Below are 14,998 nucleotides of genomic sequence, written 5' to 3' on the forward strand. Positions count from 1 at the left end.
CACGGACATCAGTGGAGTACCGGAGCCCTCTACAGTTACTCATGGCCTTCCACAGCACGTTGGAGGTCCCTGTATCCGCTGACGGATATCTGCGCCGAATCGGAGGTCTCTATAGCTGCTAACAGATATATGCATCAAATCAGAGCCTTTTACAGCCACCCACAAATATCCGCGGCACACCGGGGCCCCCTGCAGACACTCACGGAAATCTGCGGTGCGCCGGAGCCCCTTACAACCACCCAGACACCAGACAGTTTACCAGAACTCCCCTGCTGCCGCTCACGAATATCCGCAGCAATCAAAAGCCCCCTGCAACTGCTCCCAGATATCCGCGGTGCGCCAAAGCCACCTACAGCTGCTCACAGTCATTCGTGACATACCGGGCCCCCTGCAGCCGCTTACAGATCTCCACAACACAGCGGAGCCCCTGAGGCTTCTCGCGGCCGCCTACGGACCTCTGCAGCGTGTCGGAATCCCCAGCGTTTCCCTGCAGCTTCCAACAGACCTACCAATCAGATGTAACCAGCTAGCCACAACCAATACAGTTCTCTGGGACCCTGACTTGTCTGGAGCAAGGTAAAAAAAAAAAAAACAACAACATAAAAACACTTGCTGCGGACCCGCGCTGAACCCATAGCCTCCTGCATCCAATCTCAAACATCTGTAAACACCTTGTTGCCAGAAGAGACCAGGTAGCTAATGGGTCTATGGAAAAATACTTTGGTAAACATCAATTAATGGCACCGAAACAGAGGCAGAAGAAAGATGGAATGAAAGTTCCAAGATGACGGAAGAAAGCCACAAAGCATGTATGTCTGACACACAACCTGTGACACGGGATCCCGATGTACAAAACAACATGATAGATAGATTGAAATAACGCAGACTTTTTTTCAGGTCACTACTGCGAAAATCCTAAACAGTAAAAATAATAACTTGATCGAAGGAGGCGATATGAACCCAATACAAGATTCTTGCTTAGACAGATCAGGTTCTAGCATAAACAATACAAGAAACAACACACAGATTAAGAATATGCAACTATTAAGGGAAACCCTGGGGGTAATAGATAGCTGGAGAACTCTAATCCCAACTGAAAGAGAATATACATTTAATATCCATTTTATTCAAATGTACACAATTATTTTTCCAGAATAGACTGTATATTAATTAGCATATGTGCCACCTTAGGCAAGCACTATTAAAGCCGGCCTCCTCCCCCCCCCCCCCCTCCCAAAAAACATTCCCCTCCAAATCAAACAAATCCAAATAAATAATAATTCCCCCAAAATAGTTTTCCTCCCCCTAGGTAGGAAGAAGGGGGTCTCCGGAGGCTGAACCACATTCATTTTGGCTCCAGCACTCCCTGATTCCTGAGATACATACCTGCATAGGGGATGCAGGTATGTCATGCTCAGGTACCAGTCACAAGGGCCAATAGAAAGCTGCAAGGCAAGGGATGGTGTCACGGCTTTCTATTGGCCCATTTAAACCTCTTAGATATGTATACTATATATGCAGAAGAAATTATTTATATTTTATTCACCAGATGTAACGTCAGATTTAGCAGCATTATTGTAATCAAAGACCAGGCCCCCCCTGCCTGATGTAATCCAAATCACATGGAAAAAAAACTTTACTAAATCGGTATACATTATAAATGTGAATACAAATATAGCATATTTCAACATTTTTAAATCAGCAAAACATGACAAATGTTATATGGGTAATTTAAATAAATCAGTATAATACGATAATACTGATTGCAATTTTTTTCTCAACCTACTCATCCTCTCTCACACCCCCCCTCTCTCTCTCACCACCACCCCCCTCATCCTCTCTCTCACTCCCACCCTCCTCATCCTCTCTCACCTCCTCATCCTCTATCTCTCACACACCCTACTCATCCTCTCGCTCTCGGCCCCCCTCCTCATAATCTCTCTCACCCCCTCCTCCTCATCCTCTCTCATCACCTTTCCTTCTCTCTCATCACCTCTCCTGCTCTCACCCCCTGTCCTCATCTCTCACCCCCTCCTACTCCTATCACCCCCTTAAGGATGTAGCTTCAGCACTGCCTAGTTGGCTTTGGTGGAGGAGGACAGCAGCAAGGAGTGGAGCAGGGCGGTGGCAGAGGAGTGCGACGGGAGAAGAGGTTGGAGGACCGCCAGAGCGGTGAGTAGAGTATGGCGGCACAGGAGTTAGATGGCGGGAGCGAAGCAGGGTCAGAGCGAGGAGGAGGATGGCAGGAGAGGAGCGCACTGTAACTGGCCAATGTATACAAAAAAAAGACAGGGGTGCCCAATGCTACTTCCAATTGACAAAACATATAAAGTAATATGTATAAAGTTTAAAAGGAAAGGGCAGTGGGAACAGCGCTAATGCAAAAAATAACAATTAGTGACAGTTACGTGACTAGCATAATATAAGTACACACTTTAATATTAAAGCGGGGGCTGCCAGGAAAAAAAAGGTCCACACAGACCAATACAGACAAAAAAAACACATAAACCGGCGCCTCCAAAAGAAAATAAAAATATAGTCTGACCGAATAGAGTCCAATGCGGCTGGGATGAGATTCAAGGCAGTATCTTCAATGAAGTCTCATAGAACGACAAACAAACAGATAAGACAAAGCACAGCTGATAAAAGTAAGCCCGCAGCACAATGTCACTGTCCGAAACCAAAGCCTGGTAGATGGATAACGCAGCTCTGCCTCTGGAGCTCCACGATACCGGATAGCGCTGGCCACACACTCACGAATCAACAGGTGTGCAGGGGATGAAGCAGGCAACAGCCTGAACCCAGTGCTGCCGAGGGACGCAGACCACGCAGACCACGACGAAGTGACTGACGTCACGAAACGCGTAGGGTGGACTTTATTGGCAGAGACTTTGGCGTTCTCCCCCGATAGCCCGTTTGTCCTTCTACACCTAGCCTGAGCTCTCTGAGCCCCCCGGTACTTGTCCGGTACTTCTCCTGCTTCTGTGCCAAGCGGTGACGTCACCGGGTTATCGCGAGACCTCGTGGTCTGCGTGTATTAACTAAATAACTAAGTAAATATTATTATTATTGAAGTATTAAAACTTTATACTTATTACTTTATATGTTTTGTCAATTGGATGTAGCATTGGGCACCCCTGTCTTTTGTTTGTAATGTTTGCGGATAACATATTAATGTTTATCTCACAACCAGACAAAAGTCTTCCCGGCAATACTAGAAACAATTGAAACATTTGGTTTGTTTGCTGGATTCTAAATAAACGTAACCAAAACGGAACTAATGTATCTGGCCAACCCAGAAAACACCAAAGTAACAAAGAAAATACTTCTGTCACGCACAACCAACCCCCTAAGATATTTAGGAATAATGTTTGAGTCAGAATTGGGGAAACTATATCAAAATAACTTTAGACCTATTATAAAAAAAGATTGTAAAAGAACTACAGAAATGGATGGAGCTTCCACTATCCTTATTTGGTAGGGGCTGCATGATAAAGATGATGTAATTGCAAGACTATTATACCCCATGCATAGTTACATAGTTTCATAGTAGATGAGGTTAAAAAAAAAAGACATCCATCCATCAAATTCAACCTATGCTAAATTTAGGCGACAGATACTTTATCCTATATCCGTACTTACAGTATACTGATCCAGAGGAAGGCAAACAAAAACCCCAGTGAAATATCATCCAATGATATCTCCTAAGGGGAAACATAAATTCCTTCCTGACTCCAAGAATTGTCAATCAGATTACTTCCTGGATCAACATCCTTCCCATGTTTACTTGTACTTATTTGCTATATCCCTTTATTCCTTTCCTTTCTAAAAAGATGTTTAACTTTTTTTTGAACAAATATTTTGTATCTGGCATCACAGTCTCCATGGGTGAGGAATTGCACATTGTAACAGCCCTTACTGTAAAGAACCCTTTCCTTTGTTGCTGGTGAAATCTCCTATCCTCCATCCTAAAGGCAGGGGTGCGCAAAGTTTTCCCCCTGCCTGCGCCTCCCCCCCCCCCCCACCTGCTCGGCTCCGGCATCAAATGACACAGCGGGGTCATGTGACTTCACGTTACCATGGTGACGTGTCACCGAAAACACCACCATGCTGTCTGAATCAAGGTGGGAAAAGTTACAAAGGCCTTGCGTGGTCCCCCAGCATTTAATTTAAATGCCTTGGGGAAGAGCATGGGACCTTTGTAACTGCCGCGCCCACCAGTTTGCGCACCCCTGCCTTAAGGGATGAGCCCCTGTCCTTTGTACTGCCCTTTGGATGAATAATTTGTATGTCGTCTATTTATTCTTGTTTCCCAAATGCATAACCTTATATTTATCTGTATTAAAACTCCTCTGCCATTTACCTGCCCAAGTTTCAAGTCTCTCCAAGTCCCTCTGGAGAGAAATTAGATCCTGATCTGATTCTACTACTTTACACAATTTAGTGTAATCAGCAAAGATGGAGACTTTGCTCTCTATGCCAACCTCAAAGTCATTAATAAATAAATTAAAAAGCAGGGGTCCCAGAACCGATCCCTGAAGTACTCCACTCTCAACTTTATCCCAACCTGAAAAAGTTCCATTTATTACAACTCTCTGTTGTCTATCCTTCAACCAGTTTTCAATCCAGATGTATATATTTTTAATGAGTCCAATAAACTCTTGTGCGGAACCATATCAAAAGCCTTTGCAAAATCTAAGTAGACTATATCAACTGCATTATCCTTGCTAACAGACCGGAACAATTCCACCTGCCTAATGTCCTCCTTGGCCCATCGGCCCGAGTAGAAGCAAAGTGTAACGCTCGGCCTGCCCACAAGCCAGACGATACCCCGGGACTGAGGTGGAAAGGGATAATACCACACACCTAACAGTAAACGGGGGCACGGCCGGAGTGTGGAAGTAGCGTAGATGGTCCGGGTAATAACAATAGAAAGAGTACCGTATTTGCCAACTCCAGCGGTGGTAGGTATAGTCCGTAAGCCAATGGTCGTGGAATGGAGAGAGCAGCGTAGTTGAGTGTCCGTAAGCCTGGGTCGTGGAGTGGAGAGAGCAGCGAAGTAGATTGTCCGTAAGCCGTGTCCAAGGGATATAGAAATCTGCAAGGTAAAGAGTCCAACGCCAAGTCCAAGGGTACCAGAGAGCAGCATAAACGAAGTCCAAAGCCAAAGGTCACTATCCAGGGAGGTCAGCAGAATATCCAGGGACAGGAACAGGGACTGAAAGACAAAAGGGGCCAGGCAACAGCAGACAGCACCAAGGTACAGAAGCTATGCAGAGCAAGGAGGTAATGGTGAGGGGAGACTAAATAGGGGTTTGGGACCTATCAGAGGAAGGGGAGGAATGGAAGAGTGGTACAGTAAGAGGAAGGACCTGATAGGAGGGAAGTGTTTGGGAAGCTGGGGCCTATTGGAGCAGGGGGAGGAACGGAGGAGCGGCCCGGGGGAGGACCTGATAGGGGAAAAGTGTCTGGGTAGCTGGGGCCTGTCACAGCAAGGGAGGAGCGGAGGAGCGGCCCGGAGAGGAGCCTGATGGGAGAGAAGGGCCTGGGGGGTGGACCTGATGGGGAAGAGACAGGGAAGCGCGTGGAGTGTGCGCCGCATCATCGGGGCGGAGTCAGGCGCCCGGCACCAGAAAATGGCAGCCTGGGTCCGCGTGCGCCCGTAGGGGTGATGCGCGCGACCCGGAAGTGTGGGGGAGAGGGAGCCGCAAGGAGCGAGGTACGCCGCCGGGGAGCCTGGGCGGCATGTAAGAGAGGTAAGGAGGCGCTGGCAGCGGGTATGCCCGCAGCGCGGATCCTTACACAAAGATAGAGGGGAAGAAAGGTGACATCCTTTTGGACAGTGGATCCCAAGTATCCATTATCTTTAAGCCATGGTTCGATAAATAACGGAAGCACCTGCCATTACAGCCATTGGAGGGGCTTGTCATGTGGTGTCTCAGTGATGCCAGCAACCCATACCTGGGGTATGTAGTGGTGGAACTGGAATTCCCAAAGAAGATTAGAGGAGTATTGGGACCCCTGTTGGTGGTTGCCTTAATATGTCCGGAGGTCCAAAGTAAGGAGGGGACTGGAGCCATCATGGGACCAATGGCAATATCTTTGGGCAGCTGGTGAAATGTTGCCAGAGAGTAGACGGGAGCGACTATGGTGGGACCTTTACCATTCATCCACTGTACTTGAAGTCCTACCAAAGAATAGAGAAGAAAACCATGGTTCAGGACAAGGGGCCCCTAGGGGAGGTCAGATGGACAGGTCAACATCCAGTCAGGGTACCCCCCAACATTATACAGAAGATACATGGAAAGGGGACTCTTCTACAGGACAAAGATGGGCCCACCATTATGATAGATAGTCCTCCTCATGGAGGATACCCAGGATGGCAGTTGGTAAAGAGTTGTGTACTGTCTATACCCATGAACAAAATGGAAAGGGCTGTGGTAGAAGTAAGAAATGAGACGCCAATGATGTGCTGGTACAAAGAGGCACTGTGATGGCCCACCTTGCGGCACTGTGATGGCCCACCTGTAAAGTGCTGAAGTAATGGCCCCAGCCCCGGCAGAACAGAACGGGCCGGGATAAATTGACCCCAGATATGTTTAACTTCGGAGACAGCACTGCTCCAGAACATTGGAAGAAGCTTAGACGGGAAGATATTGCTCGAAGGCCTGAAGTATCCTCCACCAATGAGTGGAATGTTGGAAAGGCAAAGGGAGTGGAGCACCAGATTCGCCTTCATGATACCCACCCGTTCAGAGAAAGGTCGTGGAGATTGGCCCCGGCTGATGTGGAAGATGTGAAGCGCCACCTACAAGAATTAATAGGGGCCGGTATAATCTCAACTCCCTCAGACCATATGTATCACCTATAGTTGTGGTCAGAAAGAAAAGCGGAGCAGTGGGAATGCGTATTGATTACCGCACTTTAAACAAACAGACCACGCCGGACCAATATACCATGCCCCGCATAGAAGATGCACTAGACTGTCTCACAGGGAGCAAATGTTTCTCGGTCCTCAACTTACATAGTGGGTACAATCAAATTCCAATGTGTGAACAAGACAAAGAGAAGACAACCTTCATTTGCATGTTGGGATTTCATTAATTTGAGCGCATACCACAAGGAATGTCCGTCGCCCCAGCCACTTTCCAGAGAATGATGGAACTTGTTGTGGGTGATTGGAACTTACTGGAAGTGCTAGTATATTTGGACGTAATTGTTTTTGGGAAGACCTTGGAAGAGCATGATGCCTGCCTGATGAAGGTACTGGATCGACTAAATGAGAGTGGACTAAAGCTGTCCCGGGACAAATGTAAGTTCTGCCGGACATCTGTCACTTATGTGGGGCACATCGTGTCTGAAGAAGGGGTGGCTACGGATCCCTCTAAATTAGAAGCCATTGTATCCTGGCCTTGGCCCAGACAGCTGTCAAAGCTACAATCCTTCTTAGGTTTTTGTGGATATTATAGACGCTTCGTGAATAACTTCTCAGCTATAGTGCAGCCTTTGACCCAACTGACTAAAGGCTACCTGCCGCCGTGGGTTCGCAGTATCGCAGCTGGGGCCACTAGCCAGGACTACTTCAAGATGAATGAACCATTTGGAGATAGATGGTGTAAGAAATCCAGTTCAATTATATAATTATATTGTAATATGCAGGGCTCAACAAATGCGGTCACCCAGGGCGACTGCATTGTGGCCACTGTCGACTGCTTACCTGCGGCGGTGTCCCCTGGCGTCTCCCGGTATTCTCTGTCTTGATCTTTAAAATCATGTTTTTCTCCTGCAGCACTATTCAAAATGGCCATGTGGCGTCATATCACTCATCCCCAAATATATCCCTAAACACCCACGACATCTGCCTCTACTCCTGCCTTATTACCTCCTCTCACTCCCGCTTACTAGGCTTCTCCCGTGCTTCCCCCTCTCTCTGAAATTCCCTACAAAGTACTTTCAGACTCTCTTCCAGATTTTAGACATTCAAAAACTCTCTAAAGACTTTTTCTACCCACCAACCCTATTGGTACCAGCTGTGCGGCTGGACTAAACTTCATGCTATCTAACATCCCCTAACATGCACACCCCCATATCGTAATAGATTCAGCAGTGCAGCTACATCAGGCCAGTCAAACTCAGAATAGCTTGGGGGCCAATTCTTAAATTCAGGAAAATGTAGGAAAAAGATCCCACAACCAGTGCTCAAGAGCTAATAGATGTACGTATATCCTTCTTAGAAAATGAAAGGTCTCTGACCTAAATAAACCACACAGGTAAGGAACGTGTTAAGACTTAATCCCAAAGGCGAAGCGGACTATTATGCAGGTTAGGGGGAGGGGTGATGAATCGGGTGTAGAGGGGAATCGCCGACCATCCTGCCTGAGAACAATCAGGCCAACCCCTGACACAGCCCTCAGCCCACTACCCCACAGAGTACCTGCTGTCACGCTGGGACCACCATTGCGGCTTGAATGAGTTACCCCGCTAAATCGATGCGTCCTCAATCCTAGTGAGTATGCGTGCTGCCAGCTGAAGAGAATCCAAAAGAAATCCAAAGAGCAAAAAGTGGTGCACTGCAACAAAATATGTAGCCAAACGCAGCTTCTTGAAAAACGGCTTTTTTAATGAAAAAACGAACAAACATTCACAAAGTCAGATCCACTCTGACGCGTTTCATCCCGCTCGGGTCATTGAGAAAGTCCCGAGCGGGACGAAACGCGTCAGAGTGGATCTGACTTTGTGAATGTTTGTTCGTTTTTTAATTAAATAAGCCGTTTTTCAAGAAGCTGCGTTTGGCTACATATTTTGTTGCAGTGCACCACTTTTTGCTCTTTGGATTTCTTTTCAATTCTTAAATTCAACTGCAAGATTCAGGCCGCATCATCAGAGGGGCCGAAGCAAAAAACTAAAATAAATAGTAATTATAACCTTTGCGTACACTTTTTTCTTGTACTTTCCTTATAACAAATAGGTAAACAAATATCTCTCTCCATTTTGCCACTGTTGCACATGCACTGTGAACCATGCGCATTCGCAGAGAGGCCCTGAGGTGTGTTGGCCATTACCAGAGATAGGCGCGCATGCGCAGAAAGGCTTCACAGTGGCGGCCATCTTCGTAATAGGATCCACAAGGGACTACGATCCCCAGCAGCCCCCTGGGCTGCTAGATCAGGTGCCACAGATCAGTCAATAGGGCTGCAGAGATCCCCTGCACTAAGGCTGATACATTTGGCCCGCTATAGGCCACGTCAGTCAGAGCTGGGACACGGAAGGGTGAGGGTGTGCTCAGGGTGTCAATGGCCCCTGAGCTAGGCCAGAGCCCTTTTTATAGGCCCCAGCCAGGCCCCGACTCCCCCATAAGTTTGTGGTTGCTACAGGGACAGGCCCATCACCTAGGGATACTGCCCCTGTAGTTGAATAGTGCCAGGGACACAGACTTGCGGCCTGTGGTTTGGGCTCAGACCACCACCGCAAGGCAGAGACTATTAAGGTGGGACACTCCAGCTGGAGTCCACCCCACGTAGAGGCGGACGCCATTGCTGACGGCGACGAAGTGGGACCAGACGGATCCATTTCCTCAGTTGGTGGTACCAGGTGCTGGAGCACCTGGCAGGTATCATACAGTCAACAAATGTACCAACTACACTCTCTTACTGTGGGCAGCGCTGTCACACACACTTGGGTTGGTAGAGACAATTGGGGCTGGACACTGGTGCCCCCTGCACCCGAGTATTGCAGAGGTACTGCATATCAGTCTACATATATGTGTGGTGTAATCGTATTACTGGCTCTGAGTATAAGTTGCATGTTCAGTAACCAGGTACACCCCAGGCTCCCAGCAGCGAAGGTTCAGGCCTCCTGTGAGCCTACAGGTAAAACGCACCACACTACTCTCAGCAGCAGGCTCATCTCCCAGAGGGTGGGGGAAACAGCGTTACATAAAGTTATAGGGAGCGTTATATGGAGCAATAGGAGGAGTTATAGAAAGAGATTATATGGCACAAAAGTCTGAGTTATGTGGAGCAAAAAGAGGAGTTGGGTAGAGGTTTTGTAGCAACTTGAGGAGTTATATAGAGCAATTTGGAAAAATTATAGGGAGAGGTTATATGGAGCAATAACTAGGAGTTCTAGGGAGCAGTTATATGGAGCAATTGGAGGAGTTATAGGGAGCGGTTTTATGGAGCAATTAGAGTTAGGGAGAGGTTTGGGTCAATATGAGGAGTTATAGGGAGCAGTTATAAGGAGCAATAGGTGGAGTTAAAGAGTTATAGGGCGTGGTTTTATGGAGTAATAGGAGGAGTTAGGTAGGAGTCGTAGGGAGTGGTTAATAACAGAAAGTGGTACCGTGCCTTAATGTGGGATGGAGATAGTGCTGTTAGGTTGTGGGAAATGTTCTTAGAGAATGGACATTAAGTATTAGAGATGAGCCACAGGGAGTGATTATATAGAACAAATGGAGGAGCAATATGGAATTACAGAAAATTAGTGAGAGTTTCCGTTTGGTAAACAGGAAGGATAAAAGATCTGCAGCTGGGGAAGGTTTCTCTAGGAATGCCACACTTTGCATGTGAATCCTGATCTATTACGTGCATCTAAATTCTGGAATCCTATCCGTCACTTAGCAATGCAGATCAGGGTCAGATGTTCTTCTGTAATAACTGTAAAGCCGGCTGCCCATTTAAAGGCGCAATCCCACCCAAATCATCTTATTTTGAGAAATAACACGCAAATTACTCATAAAGACAAATTAGAACTCCATTGATCTTATCATTTTTTTTTCTCAAGAGGAGTCACATTCTGTATTTAGTGATCAGGAATTACTGGGTATAAAATCTTACTTAGCAGAACATAGAATGCATTGCAGACTCTTTAACAATAACCAACATCCATCTTGTGGGGTACAGCTCCCTGGTTGCTTCACATTTGATAACTCCCCCGCTACCTCATTACTAGGGATCCTGTTTAAATTCCCTTCTTAGAAATACTGTTTAACCCTTTGGGTGCCCAAGAACGTAGTCACTACGTCATGGGAACTGACACTCAGGGAGCGCTATGATGTAGTGACTATGTCATGTCCAACTGATGGCTTTTTTGCCGCTTAGATCGCGTCCTGCGTTCCCATGGAGCACAGGACGCGATCTGCCGAGGGAGGAAACGGAGGACTCCTCCTCTTTCGTTTCCTGCCGCTTAGCTCCCGTGGTCATGTGACCGCTATTGAAATCGGTCACATGACTTCAATATGGCGAAGGGAACATCTATAAATTATATTATCGCATACAACGTACACTCCACAGCAGCTAACGGGTTAGGCTGCGTCCATAGGACTGCAGCCGTGCTGAGGCGCATGGAGGCTGAGGGAAAGCGGGTGCTTTCCCTGGCCTTGGTCCGCGCGTCGTCCGGGGGCGTGTCGGGGGGGGGAGGCCTGTGATGTCACGGAGCTGGTTCGCCCTCATTGGGCGAACCGCTCACGTGACCGGCCTGCGCTTGAATTTAACATTTTGCTAAGACTTACGCTTCCGCACGGGTCAGCAAATAAGCGCTGACCATGCCCGAGGCCTTATGCTTGTCGGATTTTAGTTTAAAAAAAAAAAAAAATTTAATTTGCTTCTTGCCCTGTAAATTGTATACTGACGAGCAGCTTAACCATCAGGAAAAAGGTTAACATATACCCGGCTCCAGATTAAATAAACAATGCCCCTTTGTATGACCAAAGACATTACCTCATGCTCTCGAAAAGAAAAATATTACCATAGCAGCCACTTTAGAAAGGTGCAGCAATGGAGGTGATTTATCAAAAATTCAAAACTGCTACAGATTTATCGAAGAAAAAGTATGTCATTGCAATAAGGTACTTGATTTAGTAACTGACGTAGAGTAATTAAAGGAAATTGTACTATTCTTGAATGTAGGATGCAGATACCTGCTTTTAAACCAAAAGTTTCGTAGGCCGCGCTTATAGTGCTGGCGACGGCAACGCGACCGATGACGTCAGCTGTTGCCACCCGCGAAAGTTATAATTTAACTTTCAGCGACGTCGCTAGCGATGGGGTCATTGATTGGTTCAGAGACAGTCACATGTGGCGACAGTCTCTGAAAAATGAAATTTTCCCGGCTTCCAAATTTTTGGTCGCTCCGTCGCGCTTACTATAAGCGCTCATGACGGAGTCCATTGTTTCGTTTTGGACCGACATCGTGTCGCCGTTGCGGGCACTATAAGTGCAGCCTTAGAGAATGGGGGGGGGGGGAGAGAGGATCATATCAATTTTCTCGAATCAGAGATTAACTAAAAATCCGTCTTCATGCTTTCCATTATAAATATATGTCCTTTTATTCTCACTTTCATTTGCTATATTTCATTTTTTGTTCTTAATTTTCTTTTCAAATGTAGCCTTTTTGTAGTTATGTATAGATACATATATTAGATGTAATGTTTGTTTCTGTACTATTGTTTCTTAATGTTTGGAATTTAAAAAAAAAACACAAAAAAAGATTAAAGTGTCTGATAGTAGATGCAAAAAGGAAGGATTGGAAAGAGATTGGGGTCTTTGCATGAAGTCCATTTTGGTAAAGTGTGTTTCGACGCATGCTAAGTTTTCCAGTATATAGTTGCGTTAAATGTAGAAAACGTTTCTTACATCTGGTACACTGTCAGAAGCCAAATAACGCCACCTTAGACCTGGTGGATTTTTTTATGCAGATTGAATAGAGAAAAAGTGACGCATAATTTGATACATCCAGGACTATTTTTGTGGAAGAATTTAGAGAAACTGAGTTCTGAGTTATTTTTTTCGTTTCTGCACCTTTTATTAAGATGACAAAAAACTATATCTAGTAATATTTAAATGATTATGAATGCATCAGGAATGCTAACTAACGGTGTATAAATGCTTCTTCGACCATATTTTCTTACTTTAAGATCAATTATTTATTGTATTTTAGATATAAATCACATTCTCTCGGTTTAGGGTCCTGGCACATTTTTGCCAACACAACAACACTTCATAATAATATATAATGTGCATCATGTAACTCCAACCCAATTCCAGTTTTTTTAATTCCCAAATTTGAAGCTGACGCAAATGGGGAGATAAATGGAGCTAAAACCTTCATGCATTGATGCAAACAGGCATGACATGAAAACTACACTCTTTTCATCAATTTTTCTACATAATCTCCTTACTACATGGACCATATTGACAGAGAAGGAAGAGCAAGTCACTTACGGGGTAAGCCTATATTATTCGTTTTCGGCAAGAAAAATTCTACAGAAATCTGCGGGGATATTCGGCCAAAAAAATGGCCCTGGGCGCCCATTTCACCATTTGCCCATTAGTTAGTTCCCTATAAAGTACGGCTACACCATTTCTGGGAGACTCAACCACAAGAGGTTGATGTGAGCCAGTAACATATTACTGTATATCTAGAGTAGGGAGCTTCTCCTAAAAAAGTAATCCACGATTTTATCAACCTTATGTTGTCTACAGTTATTCTTGACCTTTGCAAAGCGAGATTGTCCTGAGGTAAACCCGCTTTTACTAAAGAATAGATTTCTCAGAGAGGAAAAAGTAGTGCGCTAGCCACTCAACATCACTCCAAAGTATTGGACAACATTTTGTGAAAATAATGGCTACTTTAAGTACAACCCTTTATGTTCTTCCCATAAACGGTCTCAGGCAACACTTTAAAAGAAAACACAGCTGCATTGTCCCTAGCAAGCTTGAAGGTGGCTAAACAGTATGGGTTTATAACGCTTGTGTTGGATCTAGTTAAATAGAAAGCATTTAGCAATTATTTGAACTGAGCATAGAGCGAATCTTTAGGTGCTAATGTCTTACAGCTCCAAACCCAACCCCCTCCTTTACGCTCCCCTCTACTTGAAGTTAAAAACTTTTGGCTGAAGAATGTGGGAGGTTTGTACTCCTTTCTGCACCCACTGCAAGACCCTCCCCCTGCCCAATTTGAATGAAGCTCTACCTTTTTTTGCTTTCCTCCCAGGGATAGTACTTTATTCCTTTCTTTTCTGCCCAGTCTCCACTAAACAAAAGAACCTCTGGGCACTTTACCACTCGCCAGGACCTGAAGGTATATATTTTTATTCCGTACCCTTTGTCTATATTTAAATGCACAGGCTAAGAAATTATAGTTTTCCCTTCAGTACTAACCGTTCATTTATTCTTTTTTTGTAATACATTCATCTTTTTCTATTATCATATTTAGTTAGGGGAGGAGGTATTTATCAAGGACTGGCAAACTGAAGTAGCAAAATGATGCTTTAAAAGCCCAACCAGATTTATCATTACAAACCTAAACTTTGTGCTTTCCGCAGGATTTTTTCCATTGATAAATCTGGTGCTGTTTTTCGCTGACAAAATTGCATACTGTATACAGGCAGCCCTTTTAGACAGTTTGAAAACTTCTGCTGCTCAGATCCAGATGTGAGTTAATTGCAGGCAGACTGTATGTTGCAGTTTTCTATCAATGTGGATTCCTACACTTGCCCAGTTTGGGGTTTCCATCAAACATTAGAAGAAATGCTGTGTTTGTAATGCATCTATGTGTACTATGCATCTGTGCTGTTCTGTCAGTTCCTGTATTGTTTTCTGTCCGCTATTTTATTGTCTGTTAATGAAAAATGAACATGTTCATCAAAAATGTTGCAATGTACTTGTAGGGCACAAGCTTTGTCGTTAATATCTCAGCGGCAGAATCCTTTAGTTCTCTGCATTTCTGGAGTCTTGTTTTAAGTCATTAACCAGGAAAAAGTTTGGCGGCTCCATTGAGGGACTTTCTTTGTTAGTGAAAGTCTGATGTGCTCGTTTGCCTCCCCCCTCTTCAAAGCTCTTGCAATATCCCTTTCCTCTCCCTGCCTCTGAATTGCACAGGGCAGCTGAGGTTTTGAATTACATTGCTGCATTGTTTTATTCATTTTGCTGCATTGTGTCTCCTTTTGTGTGCAAGCAAAGTAGCATTTAACTGAAATATTGAACTGAGGCCAAGATTG

General features: G+C 45.2%; 1 protein-coding gene across 1 annotated transcript in view; it reads left to right on the forward strand.

Moving 5' to 3' along the window:
• The first annotated feature begins 13,938 nt into the window (after window positions 1–13,938).
• FBN3 (fibrillin 3) overlaps window positions 13,939–14,998 on the forward strand; it is a 181,428-nt gene continuing 180,368 nt past the window's right edge. Inside the window, exon 1 of the mRNA XM_075611661.1 lies at window positions 13,939–14,079. The gene's annotated coding sequence lies outside the window, so the exon portion shown is untranslated. The remainder of the gene's footprint in view (window positions 14,080–14,998) is intronic.

The sequence above is a fragment of the Ascaphus truei genome, chromosome 8 (assembly GCF_040206685.1).
Source record: "Ascaphus truei isolate aAscTru1 chromosome 8, aAscTru1.hap1, whole genome shotgun sequence".
Classification (NCBI taxonomy): domain Eukaryota; kingdom Metazoa; phylum Chordata; class Amphibia; order Anura; family Ascaphidae; genus Ascaphus; species Ascaphus truei.